This window comes from Mauremys reevesii, linkage group 19 (assembly GCF_016161935.1).
Source record: "Mauremys reevesii isolate NIE-2019 linkage group 19, ASM1616193v1, whole genome shotgun sequence".
In the NCBI taxonomy this organism is placed as follows: domain Eukaryota; kingdom Metazoa; phylum Chordata; order Testudines; family Geoemydidae; genus Mauremys; species Mauremys reevesii.
The window spans coordinates 17,692,044-17,715,309 of record NC_052641.1 but is presented as its reverse complement, the minus strand read 5'-3'; the positions used below and the strand labels follow the sequence as shown (position 1 = coordinate 17,715,309).

The 23,266-nt window shown below is 48.3% G+C and overlaps 1 protein-coding gene across 4 annotated transcripts in view; it reads left to right on the top strand.

The window, feature by feature from the left end:
- FAM163B (family with sequence similarity 163 member B) overlaps nucleotides 1-23,266 on the top strand; it is a 63,408-nt gene that overhangs the window by 1,177 nt on the left and 38,965 nt on the right. For 2 of the 4 annotated variants that reach the window (XM_039507083.1, XM_039507082.1), the window contains exons 1-2: nucleotides 2,752-2,892; nucleotides 14,132-14,251. The gene's annotated coding sequence lies outside the window, so the exon portion shown is untranslated. Of the gene's footprint in view, nucleotides 1-2,750; nucleotides 2,893-14,131; nucleotides 14,252-23,266 lie in introns of those variants that run through there. The other 2 variants (XM_039507084.1, XM_039507085.1) reach the window with 2 other exon arrangements.

Here is a 23,266-nt window from a genome sequence, read left to right as displayed (position 1 = left end):
ACTTGGCAATTGGTTTTTATGACAAAGGTTATGACTAGGCAAGGTTGGCAGTGCCTCCTGAGTAATGCTGAGCAGCCTCCGTTCCCAGTGGGAGTGGAAGGCACTGCGCACCTCACAGAAAGAGGGTCAGAATCACAGTGGCCTACTGGAGTACTTCGGGAAAACGGCTGTAGATTGTGCTTTCTTATATTGCAATCTTTTGGGGGGGAGCGCAAAGATCATGTGTGCTCCTGTTTGCCCCTCACCTGGCACAGTGGGGCCCCAGTCGTGACCGGGATCTCTGAGTGTATTTCTAATAGAAATACTAAATAAGAGCAACTTGAAATTGTAAGTTTTTGCCTGGAGGCTGCTATGCCCGGCTACAGTTCTTTAGAGCCAGAGCTTTCAGATGCCACAACAATCTTTACACTAATCAAGCTTTGTGAGTCATCATTGCTAATGTTGCATAGTATGTGCTTAGTTCTTATCCCATCGTGATCCAACCATTGAGCACCAGAGAGCTGCAAAGGACGGATGTAACCACAGATTGCAGGTGGCTAGAGAGGGAGGTCACTGGAACAGAGATATGGGGAGTTAATTACAGGAAGAGTGGGGCAGGGGGAAAGTGTGGTTTAATTGCCTGTGGAACTGAAAACCAAGGACAAGTCTTGCACTTGACGTTTAAAGGGAGAACATTGTCCCCCCTGCTAACAGGCAGCTGAGCAATAGGAATGTGTGTTTTAAAGAGCGGTGGGTCATGGTTGTAGCACAGATTGAGAGAGTATAGCAGGAAATTCTCACCATGTTAGGAAAGGGAAAGAAACTTCGTTCTGTGGCAGAGAAATAAATTTCACTGAACCGTTTCCAAAAACACAGTTCATGATAAACTGCATTTGACGTAGCAATTTAAAATCTGAACTACCCACTGTCTGAATAGCACTGTGGAGTTCTATGGTAAAAAAGATCTTGGTTTTTAAGTAAAAAATGTTGATCTTCCGAACTGCCAGCCTTGCAAACTCAGTCTGGGAGATGAGATTCAAGCTGGATTCTTCCTTTCACATTATCAGTAATGAAGGATCCGCAGGCCAAATTGTGTCTTCGGTGACACAAGCGTCTTCACATTCTGTCCTTGTTGACTTCACTGGATTTGTAAAGGTCCAAGTGAACGGGCCCTGTAATTAGTCAGTGATTCTGCTGATGGACAAGAAGGAATGGAATCCAGTTCCTTTTCCTCTAGTGGTGCTGGCCGAGCAGGGCTAATAAGAGCCCTAAGCACAAAGGAACTTTAATGACCAATTTGAAACAGGCCCAATTCTATTCTTAAGCCTGGTCCGCACAAAATTTTGTACCATAGTGTAATTTTCTTCCTGAAATAATTATACCAGTACAACCCCTAGCGTGGACGCGGTTATTCTGGTATAAAGATGTGTTATAAGCTTATTCCCTTTTCCATATGGGACTAGTTATACCAGTATAAGCACCTTTGTACCACTATAAATTCACACACACTCATGGGGTTGTAACACTTTCACGATTTGGTTTAGTTGAAGTAGTAACACTTTTGTGTGTAGACAATGCCTCAGTTACACTGGGGTAAATCCAGAGTAACTCCAATAGCCCCTTTGAGTGAATTCACACAGGGAGTGGGTCTGTTAAATCTGAAGAGGCTATTTTAACAATCACTTCTGAGAGCAGCATTGCAGGTGAAGTGCACCTTGAGCAAAGGCAGATCAGGCAATCTAGTGGCCGTGGGAGCTAACACCAGAGTCCAGGCCCCTCCACTTCTTCAGGGCCATGGGGTGTGGGGCCGAACTACCCAGTGCCTTGTGAATTCCCTAAGGAGGGGCAGCTCTCAAAGCTGCAGTTGCATGGGGGTTCAAGCCCCCCCCAGAGGTGTGGGGGTAGCTGTGCCGGAGCGGGGGGTGGGGCAGGGCAAAGTGAAAAGCCACCCAAAGAGAAGATCTCCAAGCTGCAGAATGGAGGGGAGAGGAGAAGCCACCTAAAGGTGCTTCAGAGCCAGGCAGGTCTGTTGCACTGCAGAGCACTGCCAGTCTGTTATTTAGCAAGCTGTGGCGAGCCGGGAGGGGGGCTCGGGAGACAGCATCCCTGGGGCAGGGCAACTACTGAGGGTCTTTGGGGGGGCAATTTCCCTAACACCCCCCCCAAACTCTCCCCCTTGCAATTAGCACAAGCCAGCACCGTCCTTGGAGCTAGGGGCTCCTGCGGCTCCCTTTGCACAGGGGGAGGGGCGCCGGAGCACACCGGGCTGCCCCTCCCCTTAATCCAGCTACCCCGCGCTTGCAGCCCCCCAGCGCGTGCGCCTTGTTCTCCCCCCCGCCCCGGGACGCGGCTGGCGCGCGCCATCCGGGAGCCGCGCCCGCGCGCGCCTGCAGCTCTGCGCTCCATGCCCGGGACTAGCGCTCAGGCGGCAGCGGACATCCTCAGCCTCAGCACCACGGGGAGCATCCTCCTCCTTCTCCTCAGCATCAGCACCACGGGGAGCAGCAGCCGCAGCAGCGCCTTCTCCAGCTCCGGCTCCGGCTCCTCCGCTGCTGTTTGTTCGGGGCGGGTTGTGTTTTTTTTTACACGCGTTTTTTTTTTTTCATGCAGCCCCTGGCGCGCTCCCCACTGAACTTTGTAGGAGGTGGAGGAGGACCCCATGCTCCATAGCCACCATGGCCTTGCTTTGATTGGCAGGACCTGCTGCTGCTAGCAGCGCCTGGGCGGAGAGCGAGCGAGCGTGCCCCCCCCCGCCCCCAATTTAAAACCACCGTCTTCGGGACGACTCGTGTGCAGTGAGGTTGTTTTGTTTTCTAGTTATTTGGTGGTTGCATTGATGCTCTCGAAGCTGGAGGCTTTGCGAAAGGAGGTCCTCACCTGACAGAGCTCAAGGCACAATTCCAGTGTTGAAAGGTAAGAGTTTGGAGGGGGTGGAAAGGGGGGGGGGGCGTGAAATTGCAAAGGCTCTTTGATTTGCAACCAAAGCATCTGTTCAGTTTGGGTGTCCTTCTCTCTCCACCCCTATCCACACATCATCCTATGTGTGGTCCTTTGCCATTGCTCTTCTTTCCATACCACTTCTCATTCTCTGGCCCCCACCCTCGAGCCCTCCCCCCACATCTCTTCCTCCATCCAAAACTGGGTTTGCTCCCTCCTCTTTTAAACAGCTCTAATGCCAGTGGAGGGAGTGATGCTGCTTCTGTGGACTCCTTTCGATTTGACAGCTAATCCACAAGGCTTGATGGAGTAGGTGCAAGGATGGTAGTGGAGAGATTCTAGCCCTTGTTGCAGTATAGTTGTGAACAGCAGGGAGTTTGGCAAAGGGAATCCCCAGGTGTTGCATGGATTGAACAGGGACAAGGGAGAGAGGATTGTACGCTATCTGCTATCCTGCCTGCTTAGCCCGTGTCAAGGAAACTGGTGAATCCTCCCCCATCCCACCCCCAAGATCTGAATGAATTAAAAAATCGGGAAACTCAAAGTGGTTTTTGTTGTACTGACACTGGTCAGTGTCTGTATTTTGAGTCTTAAAATGCAAGGTCGTTAAATCGACTCTCAGGATGGTGGGAGGGAAACCCGCTATGTAAGTACACAGGGCCCATTATTAGCTGCTCCAGGACTAGCTCTCCCCCCTCATGCTCTTTAGTGACAGCTGCAGGAGTCAGAGTGGATCTGAAGTTGATTTTTTCTCACTCTCCGGACAGTGATCTGCCAGGGCACTCCAGTAGGAACCACCCACTCAGGCAAAGGATTTGTCCCCAGATAGAGCTCCATCTCTGTATGCCTGGGGAAACTCTCAGTTGCATTCACATGGTTTTCTATAGATTGTCCCAAATCCCAAGATATTAAGCTAAACAAACCTCACTGCTCCTCAGTGGAGAAACAGGTCAGAGAACTGCAAGCAAGAGACATAAGTCTAATATGACAGAGAAATACAGAGCTGGATGCAAGAAAGGTGATAGATCAAGAATCCGTCTTTTCTAAGCATGCTTTAACTGAGACAGACCAGGTGGGTGAGGTAATATCTTTTATTCAACCAAGTTCTGTTAGTAACCCAGACACACTTTTGAGCTACACAGAACTCTTCTACAGGTTTGGGAAAGCAGTGTCACAGCTAAACAGAGGAGAAACGGATAGTTTAGCATAAGTAGTTAACACACATTCTAAGGGACCATCCAAGGTGAAGCGGCCCATTAACACCCCTGTAGTCAGAGGACAAAAAGGGGGTTAGAGGGTTACAGATTGTTTTAATAAGGCATGATTCCAGTGTCTTTATTAATACCAGGATTTTTCAGTGTCTAGCAAAGTTATGTGTTTAAGCTGCCCGGCTTGTCCTTTGAAAGTGTTGTGCAGGTTTCCTTTGCGGATGAGGACTGATAGGTTGGATATAGAGTGATCCCGTTCACAAAGCAATCACTTTATATCTCAGCTGATTTTTGAGGAAAAAAAGGGAAACAACAACAATGCACTTGTCTCTTTGTGTTTTCTCAGCCATGAATTCAGAGTATTAATAAAACTGTTTCCTGAGTGTGTTGCCTACTCATGTCCAAAAGTTAACAGCTGCTGTGATTATTAACTCGGCTTCATTTTGGTTCATGTTGGCATTTAATTTAAGCATTTTGAATCATTCCTGTCATTGGGTCCAATCCTGTTCCCTTTCCAAGTCAATTGCAACCCTCCATCCAAAAGTCCAGTGGATCTGAGGCCAGAATCTAGCCCAAGGTCTCTACCCTAAGGCGTTTACAGACAGAGTAACATTTTTCAAAGTGACTCTGACTTTCAGTGTGACTTAGGCTCCTAATAACCTGGGTCAGATTTTCAAAGGTGTCTGTGTGCCTAAAGATGCAGATAGGCACTCAGTGGGATGTACAAAAGCATCTATACCTAACCTGCTTAGGTGCTTTGTAAATTCCACCAGGCACCTAAATACCTTTCTATATCTGGCCCTTGGGCACTTCTGAAAATTTTACCCTAAATACTTAAGGTCCCATCCTGCCTCCATGAGGCAGTTTTGCCGCTGACTTCAGTTTAATAGAAGTCACCCCGACAAAACTGAGCACGGAATCAAATGCCGGTCTTCGCATTTGGCTATAAATTGCTGACAGGTAACAATGTCCTATAGATAAATAGCCATGATTTGCTACGTTGTGCCATACCCTCGTAAGAGTGTCATGGATAATGGCATGTAGGTGGCTGGTGCCTTGGGAGATTTGGTTTTTAAAGATGCAACTTTTAAGGATGGGCGGCGGGGGAGGGGTTATGAGATCAGTATGTGGCATGTATTTTGCTCGCCTTTTCTTCTATTTCCTTGTTTATTACTCTCCCCCCCTCCCCCGGCAGATAAGCGTGGTATGTCTTTACCCCCTGACTGAGGGGAAACAATGTATTAAAGCAATACACCTCAGCAGAGAGACCCGGGATTCAGTGATTCCTGTAGACCAAACTCTCGTCCACACAGTATGGGGTGGTCTGTCCAGATCGAGACTGAGGTACGTTGGACAGGGCAGAGCAGGAAAACCTATCTTGCAGAGCCTGTGCTGTAGAAGTTCTGAAGATAAGGAACTTACAAGCAGGCCACAGGAACCACTAAGGCCATGGAATCACTGCAAGAGCACAGAAGTCATCAGGTTGCCTGAGAAGACTGAGAGACATCAGGACCCCCAAAAATCTTGCCCCACCCCCTTGCTCCCTGAAGGGTTTAGTGAGAAAATGACCAGCCAATACTGGTTCCAGGCCCACTAGCTTCTCCTTCTGGCCATTAGGAAGGTTAAATATTTCTAGCAGACCAGACAGTTATCAAGGTGATGACCAGGGGCTGGGTGACATGCAGTACTAAAGAGAGAGTCCACTGGAGTGCAAGAGGTGTCTCTTGTCAGAATCATGAGGGCAGGCTCCTCAAGAAGACAATATATGATTAGGGCCACGTGCTGGAGAAGGGGCCATCTAGAGATCACAGAGGCTAATCCACACAGCCCCGCAAGACCCACCAAACTGAAAGTGATGCCTGACAGCACTTTACCTATTGCTGAGCTGCTGCGTTGTTCAGCAAGGTCCGAAAGACCGTGTGCAGCCTGGCTGGCTGGGATTTTTTTTTCTAGTGAGAGGGCCCAGTGTTCTCATCTCTTTTACTGATACATTGGTTGCTCCTCATTAGGACTTTACTGTGGGTTTTTTTGGAGCTGTGGCTCCTTGTTACGAGTCTCTTCTTAGCTACTTAGAGCTTCAGTACTGAGAAGGCAGCTTCCAGACAGAGGTAAAGAAAACAAGTTCAGGTAAATGTTGCTTGAGTCTGTTATGTTCCTGGCATACAAACACAGATAAAAACAAATACTTTTCCTAGAAGGCTGCAACCTAACACTACGTTATTTCTTAAAATGCAGAACAATAACACACACGAACCTAAAACCAAAGAGAGACAATGCAGGCTGCTCCCTAATACAGCGAGTGTACAACTCCCTCCATCTTACTCTAGGCTGGCTGTCTCCAGACAGATTCTGATCACAGGCTTCCCTACAGAGCCCCCTAGCATGCACGCAGGACCAGAAAGCCCCTTTACAAATTAAAGTGACAGCCTGCAATTATGACACAGTTTTCAGTACATCACAGTTTCTAGGCTTTTAGCAGGCTTTGTGTTTGGGCTGGGATTGTTGTGCTTGGGAGTAAAAGTCAGTTGGATTTTGCTTCCCACCTTCCTACATTTTTGTGCATGCTATTTTCTTACTTGAGTTGGTGTAAAGCTCTGTGTAATTGGCAGCCCTTCCCCTGCGCTCCTAGGGGACTGTTGTCTGGTTAGGGTCATGGTATCGCATACTACTACTTCCTCCATTTCTCAGCATGTTACGTGGGCTTTTTGGCCTGCAGTTCCTCTCAGAGGGGCATCGAATCATCCTCTCTGTAAAGAGTGAATAACATGAAGGAAGAAGAAGGATGACTCAGGCTGAGGGGGAAGCTGTTTATTTACTCTCTTGGAGCCGATGCCGTTTTCTCTTGCTTTTCAGAGTTTTTATTTTGAATGGTTTTCTGGGGTTTTTTCTCTATCCTGTTCTGTGTGTATGAACAGGCGGTTTCCCCCCACCCAACTCCAAACAGACCATGCAAATTGTGGGGGGCAGAACTTATCCCCTTCCTTGGGTTTGGTTTCATTCCGAAATGAAACACCACAGAATTAGCCTATTTTTTTCCCCCAGGCCTGCCTGTTCCCATGGTTCCTCCCTGAGGGCTGCTCAGCTCATGGGCCTCTCTCTGCAGTGCCACCCCCTCTTTCCTTATCTGCAGCTGGATAACGAGTGCCCTGCAACAGAGCGTCAGCAGAACCTGCCGAGCCCTTTCCAGCTGGATCAGCATCTTTGTTTGCTTGGTAACATACCGATTGCTTCCAAGATGGAGAGTGGATCCCTTGTGTACATTCCTACAATCAGACTAGAGATGTACAGACAGCTTCTAAGCTGGAATGATATGGTGATGCATTTGGTCAGCACAGGATTGTGTAAGCGGCTCTTCCTCCTTGTTACGAGCACCGGCTTCCTTCTCTGCTCCACAGCTTTTATCAAGGAGACGGAATCTGGTCACGCTCTCTCTACGACAATATCTGACATTATCCAACTTGCCCTTGGTGTGTTTCCAGAAATAGTTAGGCCTACAGTATGCACAGATGACATCTGGATGCATTACTGTCGAGTTCAGAAATGTTCAGTAAACAAGACGGGGATCTATTGTTTGAAGGTTATTTACAGAGACTCCTATCAAGTGATCTGGCCATGCAGAGGGGAGAGCCTTAATGGCAAGGCGATAATTGCTTTTTCAAAGTACACTTCAGAAAAGAGTCATTAGAAACCCAAGGGCAAGCTGCAGCCAGCATTAGCCAGACCAAGGGCCTGATCCAAGTAGCATGGAAGTCAAGGGGGGTTTTCCCATTTACTTCAGTGATGGTTGGATTAGCCCACGGGCAGGTTCATATAATTCTGAAAGGGAGCATGCTGCTCTCGGACATACCTAGGGACAGAGTGGAGTCTGTCCAGGGTCCAAGCGTGATATTGCTGGCAGCACAGTAATACTAGAATCAGTGTGTTAAGGCAAGAAACACAATCCTGATACTGCTTTGCACTCGGATACAGTAGCAGCTTTCATCTAAGGTGCTCAGAGCACTTTAGAAACGTTAAGTAAGTCTTGCAAAATCCTAGAAGGACGTAAATATACTTAGTCCTCCCTCAGCATGGGGGGCTGGACTAGAGGACCTCTTGAGGTCCCTTCCAGCCCTATCATTCCCTGGTTTTATGATTATTAACCTTATTTTACAGATAGAGAAACTGGGGTCCACTGAGGTTGAGTCTTGCCTGGATTGTTGGGCAGTGAACAGGAACCAGGAGTCCTGAAGTCCAGTCCCCTCTCTAACCACTAGCAATCACACTTTCAGCTGAAGTAACGACTGGAGACAGACATATGACAAGACATATTCCTCTCTTGAGTCAGAGATACCGTAGAAGCCATAGCAATCCTTCTAAGGCTTGTAGCATGTGCCGAGAGCCCTGTCCCCAGGACACGAGGTTTGAGGAGACAAACATCTCTTTTTTGGGTTGGATTAATTTACCACTTGTTACTAGTCCTGAGAGAGAGGAAGTATTAGATTCTCCCGCCGAGCCAGGTTAGTCAGGCAATGCCACAGTGAGCATCCATAACATAATGCTGACAAATCTCCAGGCTTGGATCATAGACTCAGCAGATCATTTAGATGGGCTACGTTTTGGAGATATACCGATTTTTGCTCCCAGTACCTCCATTGGGTTTATTTAATTTTTCACCAATCCCAGTTCAATGAATGAAGCTTTAATAATCTTCATTCACAAAAATAGAGGGAGCAGAAGGAATATTTTCAAAAACAAGGCCCCTTCCTTGATCCAGATGCCAAAATGTTTCCCAAATTCTGCAGAAGAGTAGAGATTTGATTCTGGCATCACCTACACCAGCTTCACACCAATATAGCTCCATGGCCTTCGGTAGAATTACTCCTGGTTTACCCTGGTGTGAGGGTGAGCCTGATCAGGTCCATTTGTAATTTCATGCAGTTGAGACTAGTATGAAATAGTGTCAAAACTGCTATAATAGTCAGGCAAACGTGGCACTATGTCTAAGGACTGGTCTGGACTTGCCAGTTGGGGTGTCTACCACTCTGCTAGGCTGGCAGAGTTATCTGTGTCCAAACAGGTTTCCTAGCTTACCTGAGTATCCTGCCCCCCAGTGGTGGATTAGCCACTGGGCCAACGGGGCCCAGGCAGTAAAAATGGGCGCCCCCACGCCTGGACCTGCTCTGCCTGCCCGGCACTTCTGCCGGGGAGCAGGGTGGAGGCACGGGAGCTTGCCCTGTTCCACTTGCCTGGCACTCCAGCCGGGAAGCAGGATCGGGTGAAGGGGCTTGCTCCGCTCCACCCAGCGCTCCAGCCGGGGAGCAGGGTTGGAGCACGAGGGCTTGCCCTGTTCCACGTGCCCAGCACTCCAGATGGGGAGTGGGGTCCAACCAGAGCACCAGGCAGGCAGAGCATGGCAAGCCCCTGTGCCCCGACCCCACTCCTCAGCAGCCGGGCAGAGTGGTGCGAGCCTCCATGCCACAACCCCACTAGCCTGGAGAGCGGAGCATGGCAAGCCCCTGCGCCCCGACCCCACTCCCCAGCAGCCGGGCAGAGCGGTGCGAGCCTCCGTGCCACAACCCCACTCCCCACTAGCCTGGAGAGCGGAGCATGGCAAGCCCCTGCGCCCCGACCCCACTCCCCAGCAGCCGGGCAGAGCGGTGCGAGCCTCCGTGCCACAACCCCACTCCCTGCTAGCCAGGAGAGTGGCGCTGGGCAAGCCTCCGTGCCCCGACCCCACTCCCCAGCAGCCGGGCAGAGCGGTGCGAGCCTCTGTGCCACAACCCCACTCCCCACTAGCCTGGAGAGTGGCGCTGGGCAAGCCTCCGTGCCTCGACCCCATTTCCCCAGCAGAAGCGATCAGCGGGAGCGGGGGACTGCAGGTGGAAGGGATGGGGAGGGTCCCCCACTTGCTCTGGGCCAAGGGCCCCACAAAACCCTAATCCACCCCCGCTCCCACCCACCAATAAATACTCCATTTTAAGATCTGGTTGTTGAAATGCTGGTGGTGTCACAAAGCCTGTATCAGATTTCTAGAGCCAGACCCTCACCAGGTGTAAAGCAGGATAGTTCTGTTGCCCAATGGAGCGATGCCGATTCACTCCAGCTGTGGACCTGGCTTTCTGAAAATGCTGCTTCTTACCCTACACAGCCTACGGGTTTATTTCTGGGTACTCAGGGTGGCCTCTTTTAGCTGCTTGGATTTGCCTGGCAACAGGGTACCTCTCCCTGGCATGGTTCATTAACTACTGTCTGATCTCAAGCATTTAGGCAGCGAGACAACCCTTAGAGGTCCTCACCCTAAAAAATAGGCCTCATTTGAAAAGCAAGTGGGAGTTTGCTGTGTGGTCTCAAATTTCCTCTAAATCCATGATAATTGGCTCCTCTTTGAAGTGGATGGCCACAGATCATCTCTTTGATGGGTAGGAGACAAGGCCCTCTGAATTGCTAGATTCTAAATAGAGAATCCACATTGTTCATGAGTTACAGGTTCATCAAAAAAGCCTGAGCTACAGTAGCTCATTATCTGAAGAACACTGAAAGTGCTGGGCACATCGAGGAAAAAAAGTAAAGCTGAGATTACTTTCCCCAGTGAGCTGGGGAGAAAGAGCTCTTATATCATTTAATAAATTAATATATAGAATGATCAGCAGTGGCTTGGCTAGATGACTGCCCGAAGACCATGTCATCCTGTTTAGATTTGATTTTAATGACCAAGAAACTGACTCCTTAATGTTGCCTGTTCCATTTATATTGGCAAGGGACAGAATCTGATCCCCTTACTCATCTCAAATCTGGAACTGTTTGAGAAGAAAGGGCCTTCTCAAAGGGAGCTCAGAGGGATATCAAAATTAGTGAAAGGGAGCTCACTTGCCGAAGGAAAGGTAAATATACAGATTGCTGGATAACATACGTGCCCTGAAATTCTCAGAAGAATGCAGAAGCATAATTCCAAATCCAGACGCATTTATCTCCCTTTGACTCTTAACCAATGGCCTATAAGGCTAAAGCTGATCAGAATTTCTTGAGCTATAAAGACTTGAAAATTGGTACCATTCACAGTAGTAATGTGCACTAGATACTATAATAAAAGATGGTGCATTAACTTAATTGAGGTTGCTATTCATTGTGATTACAAAGGAACAAGTTTATAGTTACTCAGTTTGTAGTGAAGTGCATTCAAGTCCCCAAGTACCATTCTAGTTCCCAAACATATGCACTGAAGTGTGCAAATTGCAGTTGCAGTTATACTGAACCGACCATCCAAAAGGGAAGATTTTCTGTTAGGAAAGTGACATCACTGCCCCTTTCTTTACCCCATTTCCTCTCTTTGCCTTTTTTTTTTTAAAGTATTCCCAGTGCAGGAAAGGTGTTTTGGTTTTGCAGTGGTGGTTTGCATCTGGGTTCCATTAGATCTCACTTGGGATCTGGATTTAGTCCAGTTCCAGCCTCTGACACAGACTTTGTGTCTGACCTTGGGGATGTCAATTTAATCTCTCTCTGCCTCAGTGACCTATCACTAAAATGGGGATAATCATGCTTCCTTTCTCACACCCTTTGTCTGTCTTGCTAGTTAGCCTAGAAGCTCTTTGGGGCAGGGACTGTATATTCACAACCCCCAAGACAAAGGGGCCTTGGTTTCTGTTGGAGCTGCTGTTCCAAGAATCCGAACAGAACCACCAAAGCTTAGCAGGGTTGAAAGAACGCACTCCTGGTTCTTCCCATCTCCCTAATGGCCAACCAGGGTGATTTGACATTTGGTTTTACATACATTCACCTTTGGGTTTTGGTTTTCAGAGCTGACCCCAGGAGTGGTTGCTGGCCTCCTTCCATCAGGAGGTCTTGCAGGCAGCTAGCACAGCTCCAAAAGTGCATTGATTCCTGGGGTCCCCAGTGCAGCCTCTGCCAGCAGAGATCTTGTGGCACTGCTAGCACATGCTGATGCTGCCCCAGCCAACTCATGCCTTGAAAGAGAATGGTGGTGGCATGTCAGAATCGCTGCCAGGTGTTCAAGGCCTGAGGTTGGCACAGCTGGACTGGGTTAGGTCCTATGACTGTTGAAACAATCAGTACAGTGACATCTCAGAATGTCGTCCTCCGTAGAATATCAGCTGTAATAACACTGTTAAAATCACCATGTCCCCCTAGTGGCGGGTTGTGCTGTCCTTCAATGATCACATCACCTGTATTTGCAATACGGAAAGGATGATCTTCGTAAAGGCTTATTGTGCTTTTAGAAACTGAGTATTCATGCTAATGGACAGCCCTGGGAAGAGGTGCTGTCAGTAATGTCTCCTTAGATAGAAAATACTGCTGCAGGTTGACTCACTTTAACTTTCAGCAATAGAAATCATTTGCAACACAATAGCTGCTGTGTTATTACTGGGGGGGAGTTGTTCGTTAATAACAAATGTGTATGTTAAATAGAGAGATATTATGTCCTCTGTGTAAACGAAGTCTAGGACCCACTCTGGGGAAAATAGGATGCCGAGGCGGCCAAAGACAGAGCTGTACTATAGGCTTAAGAATACTCCCGCTTAGTACTTTGGCTGCTTTAATGACGGCCTAGTGGTAGAGCATGTGATTGATCCAGGATCTGTTCCAGTCCCTTTTTGCAAGCCAGCATGGGTGGGAGTTGCAGGAATGCAGTACAAAGGACGTGAGTGGATGGGCATATCTTATTTTGTTCCACCTTGCCCTTTCTGGCTAATTAAGGTCTCGAAATAAAAGGCTGCAAAGGGAGCACTTTCTAATCTTCCTTAGTTGGAAAGATTATTGGTGTGATGCAGGGAATAAATGGATCCTCAGGAATGCTGTAGGAGTGAGCATGGGAGTACATAGGTATTAAGCATTGATTTGGGTTTTCTGTTGGGCTTATTATTATTATTAGACCAAATAGAGGATTGGGGAAATCTTCCAAACTTTTGTCTTTCCCTGTGGGTTTTCTCTGAGATTGCTCTCTATGTACAAACAAGAAGGGTGGGGGGGAAACCCAGTCATGGGGAGGTACACACAAATCTGCGGGCTTTCTGCAAGTGTTTGTCTTATGGAGGAACAGTGTGTAGCAGTTAAATTGTTTCCCATTGAGATGTGTGCCCAATTAAAAGGATTTTCTAAAAGCCTGTCAGGTGATTGCTCTGTGTGTGATCCTGCAGTCTTTGAAGTCATTTTCAAAACTCCCATCACCTTTGGTGGGAACAGGAAGAGGTGCCCAATTCCGTGAGGCATGCTTGGAAAATGGGCTCAATCCTTGATGGTGCTGCGTGCCCTCCCCTCTCAAGGGCCTGAGGAGACCCAGAAGGTGCTCAGCACCTCACATAGCATTCAGCACCGTGCAGAACCAAAACCTACGCATGTTGCTCTGCACTGGAGGGCAAGAAATGCCAAACATGCTGAGTCTTAAGTGAACCCTCTGGCCAGTGCTGGGAATAGCATCCATGCCCTCACCCCCAGTGCCAGGAGATGCCAAACGTAATTTGTGCAAACTTGTTAAAAGCAAACGGTCCCGGCCTGATTTTCCTGTTGCCAACCTAACTTTGCACCCATTTAACACCACTGACTTCAACAGAGTTACTCCCGATTTATGCAGAGATAAGCGAGAGCAGAATCTGCTCCTCTATATGAGGCATTTTGTAGTTTGAGGATGTTTCCCCCTCACCCTCCCCCCAAATAATCTGTCATTTTTTAAAAATAAACCTTCATAGAACATCCTGAGGAGTGGTCTTGCTGCCTCTCTGGAGGCCTTTTAGCCTGTTGTTTGAATTGCTTAATGTTAGGACTGGCAAGCAAAAGGCAGGTAAATGTCTTGAAACTTTTATCTAGCAGGATCGTTAATAAATAACCCATCAACAATAACAATAATATTGACAACAATAGCCTATAATTGCCTTGTTATAGAAATATGCAAGGGACACTGTCAGAACTAACATTTAGGTTTTGTTTAAAAAGGGAAGGGTTAGAAAAGCTAATATTGTTGAGAGAAATATTTTCAGAAAACTTACTAAAGAAACCAATGGTTTGGTTTGTTTTAGAGTCAAACATTCCCTTGTAAATGGAAACATTGCAACTTTGTACCAGCGCATGAGAACCCAGACTGACTAAAAACGGAAGGCAAACTTCCTAGAGATGTTCTAGCACAGTTTCGGTGACAGGTATGGAGACTGGATTATTTTTGTGCTACCCAGCATGCCTCAAAGCCCCTCCTCCAGATTGTCAACAAGTCTATTTTGTATCATATTTATTTCACAGTCCCTACTGTGCACAGTCCCTCGTCCACATTAGCCAGGAAAACCATGCTAGCAAGAGCAGTGTTTATAGACAACCTACACACATGGTTTCACACCCACTCTGTCTTCCTGCAGCCAGATCCACACAGAGAGACCCTAGTGCTTGGCTGGGCTCTGTAGGACGTGATGGGGGATACAAACCCCACACTGGATAACAAGGAGTTAGGCAGCTGCTCTGGGCTCTGCCAGCCCCGCACCACCACACCTGCAAGGGGGGAGTTAAAAGGGGAGCAGAGCGGCTCATTTGTTGGCAGAGTAGGGAACAGAGCAGACCTTCAGTCCCGGAGAAAAGGGCTGGCTGAAGCCAGGAGCGTCCCAGACGACCACTGCGGGCAAGGAGGACTAACTCCTGGTGCACCCTGAGGAGGGAGTCGTTCCCCTCCGCTTCTTACAAACTCAGCTTATTGGCATGAATTCCCCTTGCTTTTGTTCATGGACTGTGCAGGAAGGGGAGAGACTTTAAAGGGACCTGGCTAGAGGGCCAAGTGACGGGGTGAGGCAGGTCACTGCATAGGCGGAGCAGTCGTTTGCATGAGACACCTGGGAGGGGAGGGGGGGGAGCTGCTACACTATGCCCGGCCATGAGGAGGCGCCAGCGGTGAGTCAACTCCTCCCCCAGGGGTACAGGTGTCTGGGCTAGTGGGTCTGGTTGCAGGATTTGGGGCCATAGTATGGAAAGAGCTTTATAGGCACCTGTTCTTGGGTTAGTCCTGAGCAGAGTTCTGGGAGCTCCTCATAAGAACTAATTATCTGGAGACTGTCACAACATACTTCAAATAATTCATCAGGTGAATAGTTTCTTCCAACGTTCTCCCAGCTGTAACTCAAGCCAGTTCTGAGGATAGTGAGAAAAAAGACATGATGCCACCAGAGAATCTTTTATGGAGACCATCTCCCACCTAGCCATGGGCCCCCCTGCATGGCATTTTATAAACCCATGGAAGAAAAAGACAATGGTGGGACTGGAACCAGGGACAGCTTTGGAAACAGAGAAATGAATTACACTGGGTGCCATCTTGAGCCATGTGGAGCTCCATGCTGACTGGAGCAAATCAAGATGCCAGCATCTTCTGTCCCTCAGGCTGGACATACAGACAGTTTATGCTGTGGCTCTCTGGGCAGTCCGCAGGGTGCTGAGTGGCCTCTCTCAAAGTGCTCTGCTAGTGAACTCTGAGAGCAGCTTTGCAGAACCTGAGGCAGCAAATCACTTCTTGGTGCTTCACTCACACCCTGATGTTTGCATCGACTTCACTGGGAGCAGGATTGGGTCCTTGGCAAACACTGATCTTTTCCCCAGGAGGTGTTGTGGAATTGCAAAAGCTCTGGCTAAAGGAGGTAAAAGAACAACAGGATCTATCCTTTCCAAGTCTGGCAGGAAGTTTTCTCAACAAGAATTTAAGTAGAGCCACCTGGCTTGGGGTGACATTTTAAATTTTTTTAACTCTGCTTTTAGAAGTTTTTGAAATATAACCCTGGTCTGAGTCCCAGCATGAGACCTATAAACTCTAAGTGGGGCTTAGCTGGGGCAGAGGTATGAGCTGGCCCTGTGCACAGAGGTGTCCCACTTCTCCAAAGCATTCAAGCATGTGCTAAGGATGGGCCCACAATGAGTTGGGGGCAGACGTGAATATATTTGTAATCCCCAAAAGAGATTTCTGGCACTGTTCACACTGTGTGAGTGGCCTCACCAGCTGGCAGACTTTTATCACAGTTAAAATCTCCGGGCCGTTATTGCTGATGGCTCCTCCTCATTTTAACAAGCTTTATTCAGATGATCACCTGCGGGTCAGCACCAACACGCACATGCATGCCAGAACTGGTAAGGTTTAGAAATATCCACGGATCAAGGTGATACTGAGCAGAAGATAAACTGTGTTTTTTAAAAGGGCAGCTAATGAAGAGCTGTCTTTTGTGATTGCTGCTGTGCAGTCAAACACCTCCGGCTAGGAGGAAGTGGTGGGATAATTTGGAACATTAGGAAAGTTTTAATTAAAGGGTTTGCTACACTGAACATCTGACCTTGTGCATCATCCCCTTTGCAAGCCTTGGCCTTTGGGCAGGAAGCATCGTTTAGTGACATAACTTACCTCCTCGTCACTCAGCTCCCTGCTTCAGAGTCAGCACCGCTCAAGGAAGGAGCAGTGGAATTCACGCGGCGTGGCAGGGCTTGGGAGGTGACTCTGCTCTCACTGACTGACACTGGCATCCTGGGGGTGGCAGTGGACGTGATCTGAATCAGAGCCCGATTCTGTAACTGGATGTTGTCAGACAGCAGAAGGAATAGCAAGGAGCTGTGTAAAGTATAAAACCTCTTGGAGTAGCTGCCATTACTGCTGCTGCTGGCACTCTGGCTCTCCTGCTGTCCTGCTCCTTCCTGTATTTGAGTATAAACAAGGCCAGCTGGAGGCGAGAAGTGGCTAACTTACTTTTAGGCTTTTGTTGTCAAAAGCGAGCAGTGATTCTGGGTGCCCAGATTGAGGCCTGACTCCCAGAGGGCAGGTGCTTAGTATTTCCTGGATCCTTCAGGGTGTGTCAAGTTGGGCACCAAATCCCGAGGCACCCCAAAAATCACAGGTCACTTATTGAAGATGTAGGCAGTTGTGTGTTGAAGATCCTCTAGAAACCAAGGGCCAGAGATCTGGGGTCTGCACAGCAAAGACCCTGACACTTTAAGGCTTCAAAAACAAGAGGTGTGTGTGTGTGTATTTGTGTGTGTGTGTATGTGTGTGCGTGTGCTGGGAATTCCTGGCTTCTAATTGTGATCATCTCTATGCCTCAGTGCTACTGCCCAGGGCTGGTGAGATGAATAATCAGCTACCATTGGAGAGTATTAATTATAATATCATTATTAAGGAGCCTCTTTAGAAGAGTCATTTCAAAGGCAATGGTTGCAACGTCCTAATGCTGCGATACAAGATATCCAACATCTCTTTTGATTTTTGAGAGATGTTATCCCTGGGAACCATCAATATTTTCAACATTTGATCTAAGCAGCTCTCTGAAGCCCTTGTGTTTTTCAGCAGAACTATTAATGTGTGTGGGATTTTTTTTAAGTTAATGCTTGAAATTATCAATATGAATTGCATGAGTTTTTTCTGTCTGCTTTTCACCCATGAATGAGGGAGAATTTCAAGATAAATCTCTCTCTCGTATCATGGGATAAGCTGTAACTGAATGAAGGTGAGGACAAAAGGAAAATTTACTGGAAGATTTTTAATAGAAGTTGCTGAGAGAGCCTGAACATTACTTTTGAGGACTATTATCTGTGTTTATTCTCCTGATATCGCATGTGTATGTTAAATCTTTCCTCAAAATCTATAGCATAAAGGGATTCTGCAGCCTGTCATTGTAAGAAAACCCATGGTATCCGGCCACATAGTTTCGATTATAAGGGAGAGCGATGTGCAGAGGAAGGCTTTTGCATTCTTCCGCTGCATCAGCCATGACCTGCAATACTGATACCAGCGCCAAATTTCCAAACAGTAATCCCAGCATATTGCATTACACAACAAGAGCGGAATGTCCATGGACACCGAAATCCTTATCCTCCGAGGGGCTGCGCTGTTGCAGCTTCAACTGGAGGTCTGGGCGCTCGGCATCTCTGGACATCGGACCCTACGGGCCAACCTGTCGGAACAAGTGATCGCAGTGTGGCTGTAGGTCGGTTGGGGAACAATACTGCAAGCTAGGGAATGTGTTCCCGATCGTCTTGTCTGACTGGGCAGGGCCAGCAGCAGATTGATGACAATCCCTTGTATTTGCATTGCAGCCAAATTACCTTACTCGGATGCAATAAGGAAAAAAATACAGCTAGTTTTTCATTAGACAGGTTGAGAACAACTTAAACCTGTAGCTATGGCAACCCCCTGCAGGTTTTTCTAGGCTGTCTCTCTCCTGAGCTACCCCAGGGCTGTTCCCCACACTGCGCCAGGGGTTCTGCGGGAAGCTCCTCGAGTTCTGGTTCTCCTGCCCTTTGTTTGGGGATAAGGGGAAAGAGGAGGAACCATGTCTTTTATGCTGATTCCTGCTGGTGCACAGGGACTAGGAAGGGACCGACTTCTCCTGCCTAATTTCCAATCTGATGAAGCTATGGAAAGTTTGAAAGTTCAACCCGAGCTCAGGCGCTGTTGGATTCATGTCACGCTTAGATGGTGGGGAAAGAGATCAGGAGAATGAGCGAGAGAATAAATCTAATGGATAAAGGGGGGAAACGGAGCCGAGTACAGACAGGAGCGGAGAGCAAGGCCAGAGAATGCAGGGAAAGGATATGCTCTAATTGCAACAGGAATTAATTCAGGGCAGTCAGCTGGCTTATGTTATACAGGGGGCCAGACACTAGATTGTCACAATGGTCCCATCTGGCCTTGGAATCTATGAACCGAAAGAGGTAGCGAGAAAGAGAAATTCAAATGAAAGAATAAACAGTAACAGACACGGATCCCAGTTGGATCAGCTTGGCTTGTGAGGAGCTCTGCTAACCCAAGAACAGTGCCCCGGCTCTCAAAAAGTCTGCAAACCACCCAGAATAGCTGGGCAGGTTTGCAAACCCTCCCATCTCTGAAGCGCCTTCCTTCCTACCAGGCCCCTTGCCTTTAGTTCATTCAGTTGCCATCACCCCATGTCTCGGGCTGGCCACCTGCACAAAGCTTGGAATCGTGTACAAGATTTTCCAACAGGCCCAAAAGAGAGGAGTTCAGGTCTGAGGAGGAAATGGCTTTTGGAGACAGAACCCAGTGGTTGGTATCTGAGGGGCTTTCTCTGTCCTGCTGACAGTCAGCCCTGCCTCGTGCCATTGGCAAGGATCAGCATGGCAAGGGGGTCAGGAGTGAGGGGGTGACACAAAATATTTGGCAGCTCATTCAATGCCAATCAGTATTCTACTTCTGTGGATGCAAACACAGAATCACAATCCTGCCTCTGCCACTAACTCACTGTGGGGAAGTCACTCCCCCACTTATGTTTCAGTTTCCCTCACTGTGAAATGGCTGTTACAATGATAATATGTTGCCTGTCGGGCCAGTCAGAGGGTTGGATTCACCAGTGTTTGCAAAGTGTTTTTCAGCCCCCAGGTGGAGGCTTGCACTAGAAGTGCAAAGTATTGTCCCGACTATACCTTAATGTCAGTTTTGATTGAAACTAAAGGTGAGCAGAGTTGTCTGCAATATTTGGGGAGCACATGTCCAGTGGCATGTTTCCAGGAGCAGCAGAAGCCAAATGCTGGTTAGCAATGAGCTTCTCTATTACTACAGGCCCAAATCCTTGCTCTTACCAAGAGTCCCCTTGATTGAATGGGATTTACTCTTCCTTACTCGGACAGACAGACAGAGCCTCAGGGTTTGTCTGTTTCTCTTAGTGACGCTCGCGGGGCAGAAGTGTGTTATTAAATGGTTGCGTTACAGACCCCCAACCAGCAAACTGCACCTTTAACGCTCTACACTGCAAGCTTCTGTAGGAAGTGAAGGAGTCAATGGGACAATGCCCAAGACCACACAGGCAAATCCTTCCCCACGCTGTTCCCTAGAACACCGCATCTGTGAAACACCTGCCTGTTGGACTGTAATTTATTTGTAAATTGCACCTGTTAGAGGAGGCTCAACATCAGAACATTTGACTCTCCGGTGGTGCCATAAACACTTAAACGTTGTCTTCAGCAAAATAATCCCAGTCTCCCAAGGGTTTGAGTGACAGGTGGGAGGATAGGGAGCATTTAAAATATGCGTTCCCCTACGTGATCTACGCAGTATTCATGCTGTGCCTCCAGCAGGTGCATTGGCCTCAGCAGCTCAGCACCACCCCTCCGCCCCCCAAGCTGAGGCTGGGAGGAAGGCCCCAGGCGTGGGGCTGGGAGGAAAATGCTGGGTGCAGGGCTGGCTACCGGGACTCCAGGCTGGGAGGAAAACCATGGGCACGGGGTGGTAGCAGTGCCCCAGGCTCACAGGGTGGCAGCCTGGACCCGAGGCACATGGCAGCAGTCGGGATCCTGGGCCCGGGGCAGCAGCCTGGACCTTGGATGCGGGGCGGCAGCTGGGATCCCAGGCGTGCGGGGCCGGTAACCAAGACCCCCCGCACCCATAGTTCCCACACCTATGCCTATCATGGTGCCCAGCGCTGTCTCATTGTTTCCATGTGTTCCCCCATCTGTCTGTGTTTATCCACCTGTTTTCTATTGTCTTATATTTGGATTGTAAACTCTCTGGGGCAGGGAGTGTCTTTTTGTTCTGTCTGTACAGCACCTAGCGCAATGGGATCCTGGTCCAGGACTGGGGTTCCTAGGTAGTACAAATAATATTAATCAATAAATAATTCATCTCACCCAAAACCTGGTGCAGGTAACAGGCTCCGTCACTTCATCCCCTTCATTCTTCTTGACTGCATTCATTAGCTGAGACTTTTCACCACTGACAGTTGGCATATGGACCCCCAGCTGGATTCTTTCATTGCCCTGTTTAAATGCCTCTCCCCATATTATCACTTCCCCTGGTGATAGCAGCCAGGACAGGAAGCTGAAGCTGCCTCACACACAACACAAGAGCCGGCAAAAGCCTGCACTGCTTTGTCTTTCTTTATTTGCGGTCATTTGTGTTTTATAAAATGATCTGGAAGCAGCTGTACCTTCTCTGCTTGGCATTTGCCTGCATTCGACAAGATTAGACTAATGTGTATGTACGGAGTATGCCCTGCCCCCAGCCAGGGGCCTCATTTCCCATCCTGGGAAAATTTTGAAAAATTGTCCCCTACCGAATCAGGATGGGAAGTCAAACTGTCAACAATTTTTATCAATCAAATACTGCCCCCCCCACTTGGTTTTGGGTCAGTCAAAACGATGTGTTTCTGTTTTGACCCTTTCTTAATTTATCGTAAAAAAATTGAATTAACTTAAATTTCAAAAATTTAAACGGTTTTGAAATGAAACACTGAATTTTTCAGTTTGAAAATGTTACACTTTGGAAAAAAAATTCAGTGTTTTTTTTTTAATGGGAAATTTGTCAAAATTGACCCTTTCCAGTGGAAAGTTTCAGTTCCAAGGAATCAGAATGGGCCTGGCTCCAAGCTGACTGGCTACATGTCTTTGCAAGCAGGTGCTCCAGCGAGCCATGCATGCCAGGTAGTCGGCCTAGTGCTCACAAGATTGCTAGTCTCCGTTCCTGCCTGGTTCTTGTCCAGAGCTGCTGGGAGATGAAGTGGGGGAAAAGGCCTCTTGGCCTCTCTCCCTTATTTAAGTGCCCCTCTGCAAGACAGGGCAGCATTTTGTAAGGTGGTAGTGTCCTTCCTAGGCAGCAGGGAGCTAATTAAGCACTGGACTCTGCTCACCTACATAGGAAGGGGTGGGATGCAGTCAAGAACTGGGAGTTTCCAGGTTAAGTGCTGAGTGAGAAGCAGAAATTGCCACAGAGGGACTTGCTTCTTAATGGCTTTGTTAGAACTAGCTTGCGAGGAATCCTCCCTGCGGCTCAGCGCAGAGAGAACAGTACCAGAGCGTGAAATCTCTGCGAAAGAACTCTGCAGAGAGCCGTGAGACCACCTGGCCCTGACACAGCCCTGTGCCTGCATACGGAGCAATGCAGAGCTTGCCTGGCTTTCTGTCTGGAGATGGTTCTAGATCCAAACTTCCCCAGAATTTGGGGGTATCTAGATCTGGAGTAGTTTGGTCTGGGTTGTCTCTAGCAATGAAGTTACACACCGATTGAATTTCCCTGCTGCTTGGCTGAGAGCAGCTCCTCTCTCCGTTTGATCTCAGCGCCAAGCCATGGTTTTGCCCTACGCTGTGCATTATTGTGGATGGTTTTGTTGGTGACCATGGGAAAAGCTTAGAGGTCTAAACGCAAGCACTGAAACACCCAGAGTCCCTTTGTAGCACATGCTTGAATCACAGCAGGGCTGACTCAACCCTTCATCCTTCCCGAACAAATGGCCTTTTGGGTTGGCATGAACCCTAAATCTCTTAGGGCCTGGTCACTGCTCAAAGAATAGGACTTTGTACCGTGGGGAGTAAACCAAGGAGATTGAGTGTGGAAGGTCTGTACTGTTTGAGCTAAAGGAATAACTCTGCTAGAGAGCAGCTGTAGTAGATTCTTGTCATCTATAGGGAGCAGTCACTAGAGGGGGACAAAGATCCATATTCATCTAGCATAGGTTACATCTGCTTGGTCAAAATCCCTGTTCCGTGGTGTCGTGCAGTGTGTCTCAGAGATGGCTGTTTGGAACCTTCTTTAGGATCCTTCAGGATAAAAATGTTACAGTTCTTTATTATTATTCTTGCCACTATACCCGAGAGACTGACAAAAAAAAAAAAAGGCTCCTGCAGCATCTGCTTATGTTAGTCCTACAACAGCTCTGTAAATATGTCCTTCTCTGGAGGTAGCATGCCCTAATAGGGCCCAGGAGTGGGAGTCAGGAGCCTTGGAGTCTAATCTCAGATCTCCCTCTGTGACTTTGTCTGAGTCATTTCACCTCTGTGTGCTTCAGCATCTCCAACTGATTGCCGGGAATGAAGAAACCGCTGCTGTAGAGCAAGTTAAGTCACATTCTAGGAGAATCAGGAGGAGAGGAGAGACTCCGTTAGAATACCAGGGGCCCGTTATTCTGTGTGAGTTAAGCTTGGGGACCTGAGAGCAGACCTGGTTCCCCTCAGCCCCCCAGGATGCCCTTTGAAAATCCGGCGGGAACTGAGGAATCCTGGCGCGGTCTCTTAGCCCTTTTTCAAAGGCGCTCTCCACGGCAGCACTGAGGCCAACGCTGCCATGCGAGCATTCAAGTAGCAAGCGATGGTCACGTTCTGCCCTGCCCTGTGGCCATCCAGAGCCCCCTGTGTGACACAGCTCATGGAGCAATGGACCCAAGAGAGCTTCTGCGCCCAGATCTTTTGCACTGCCACCAAAC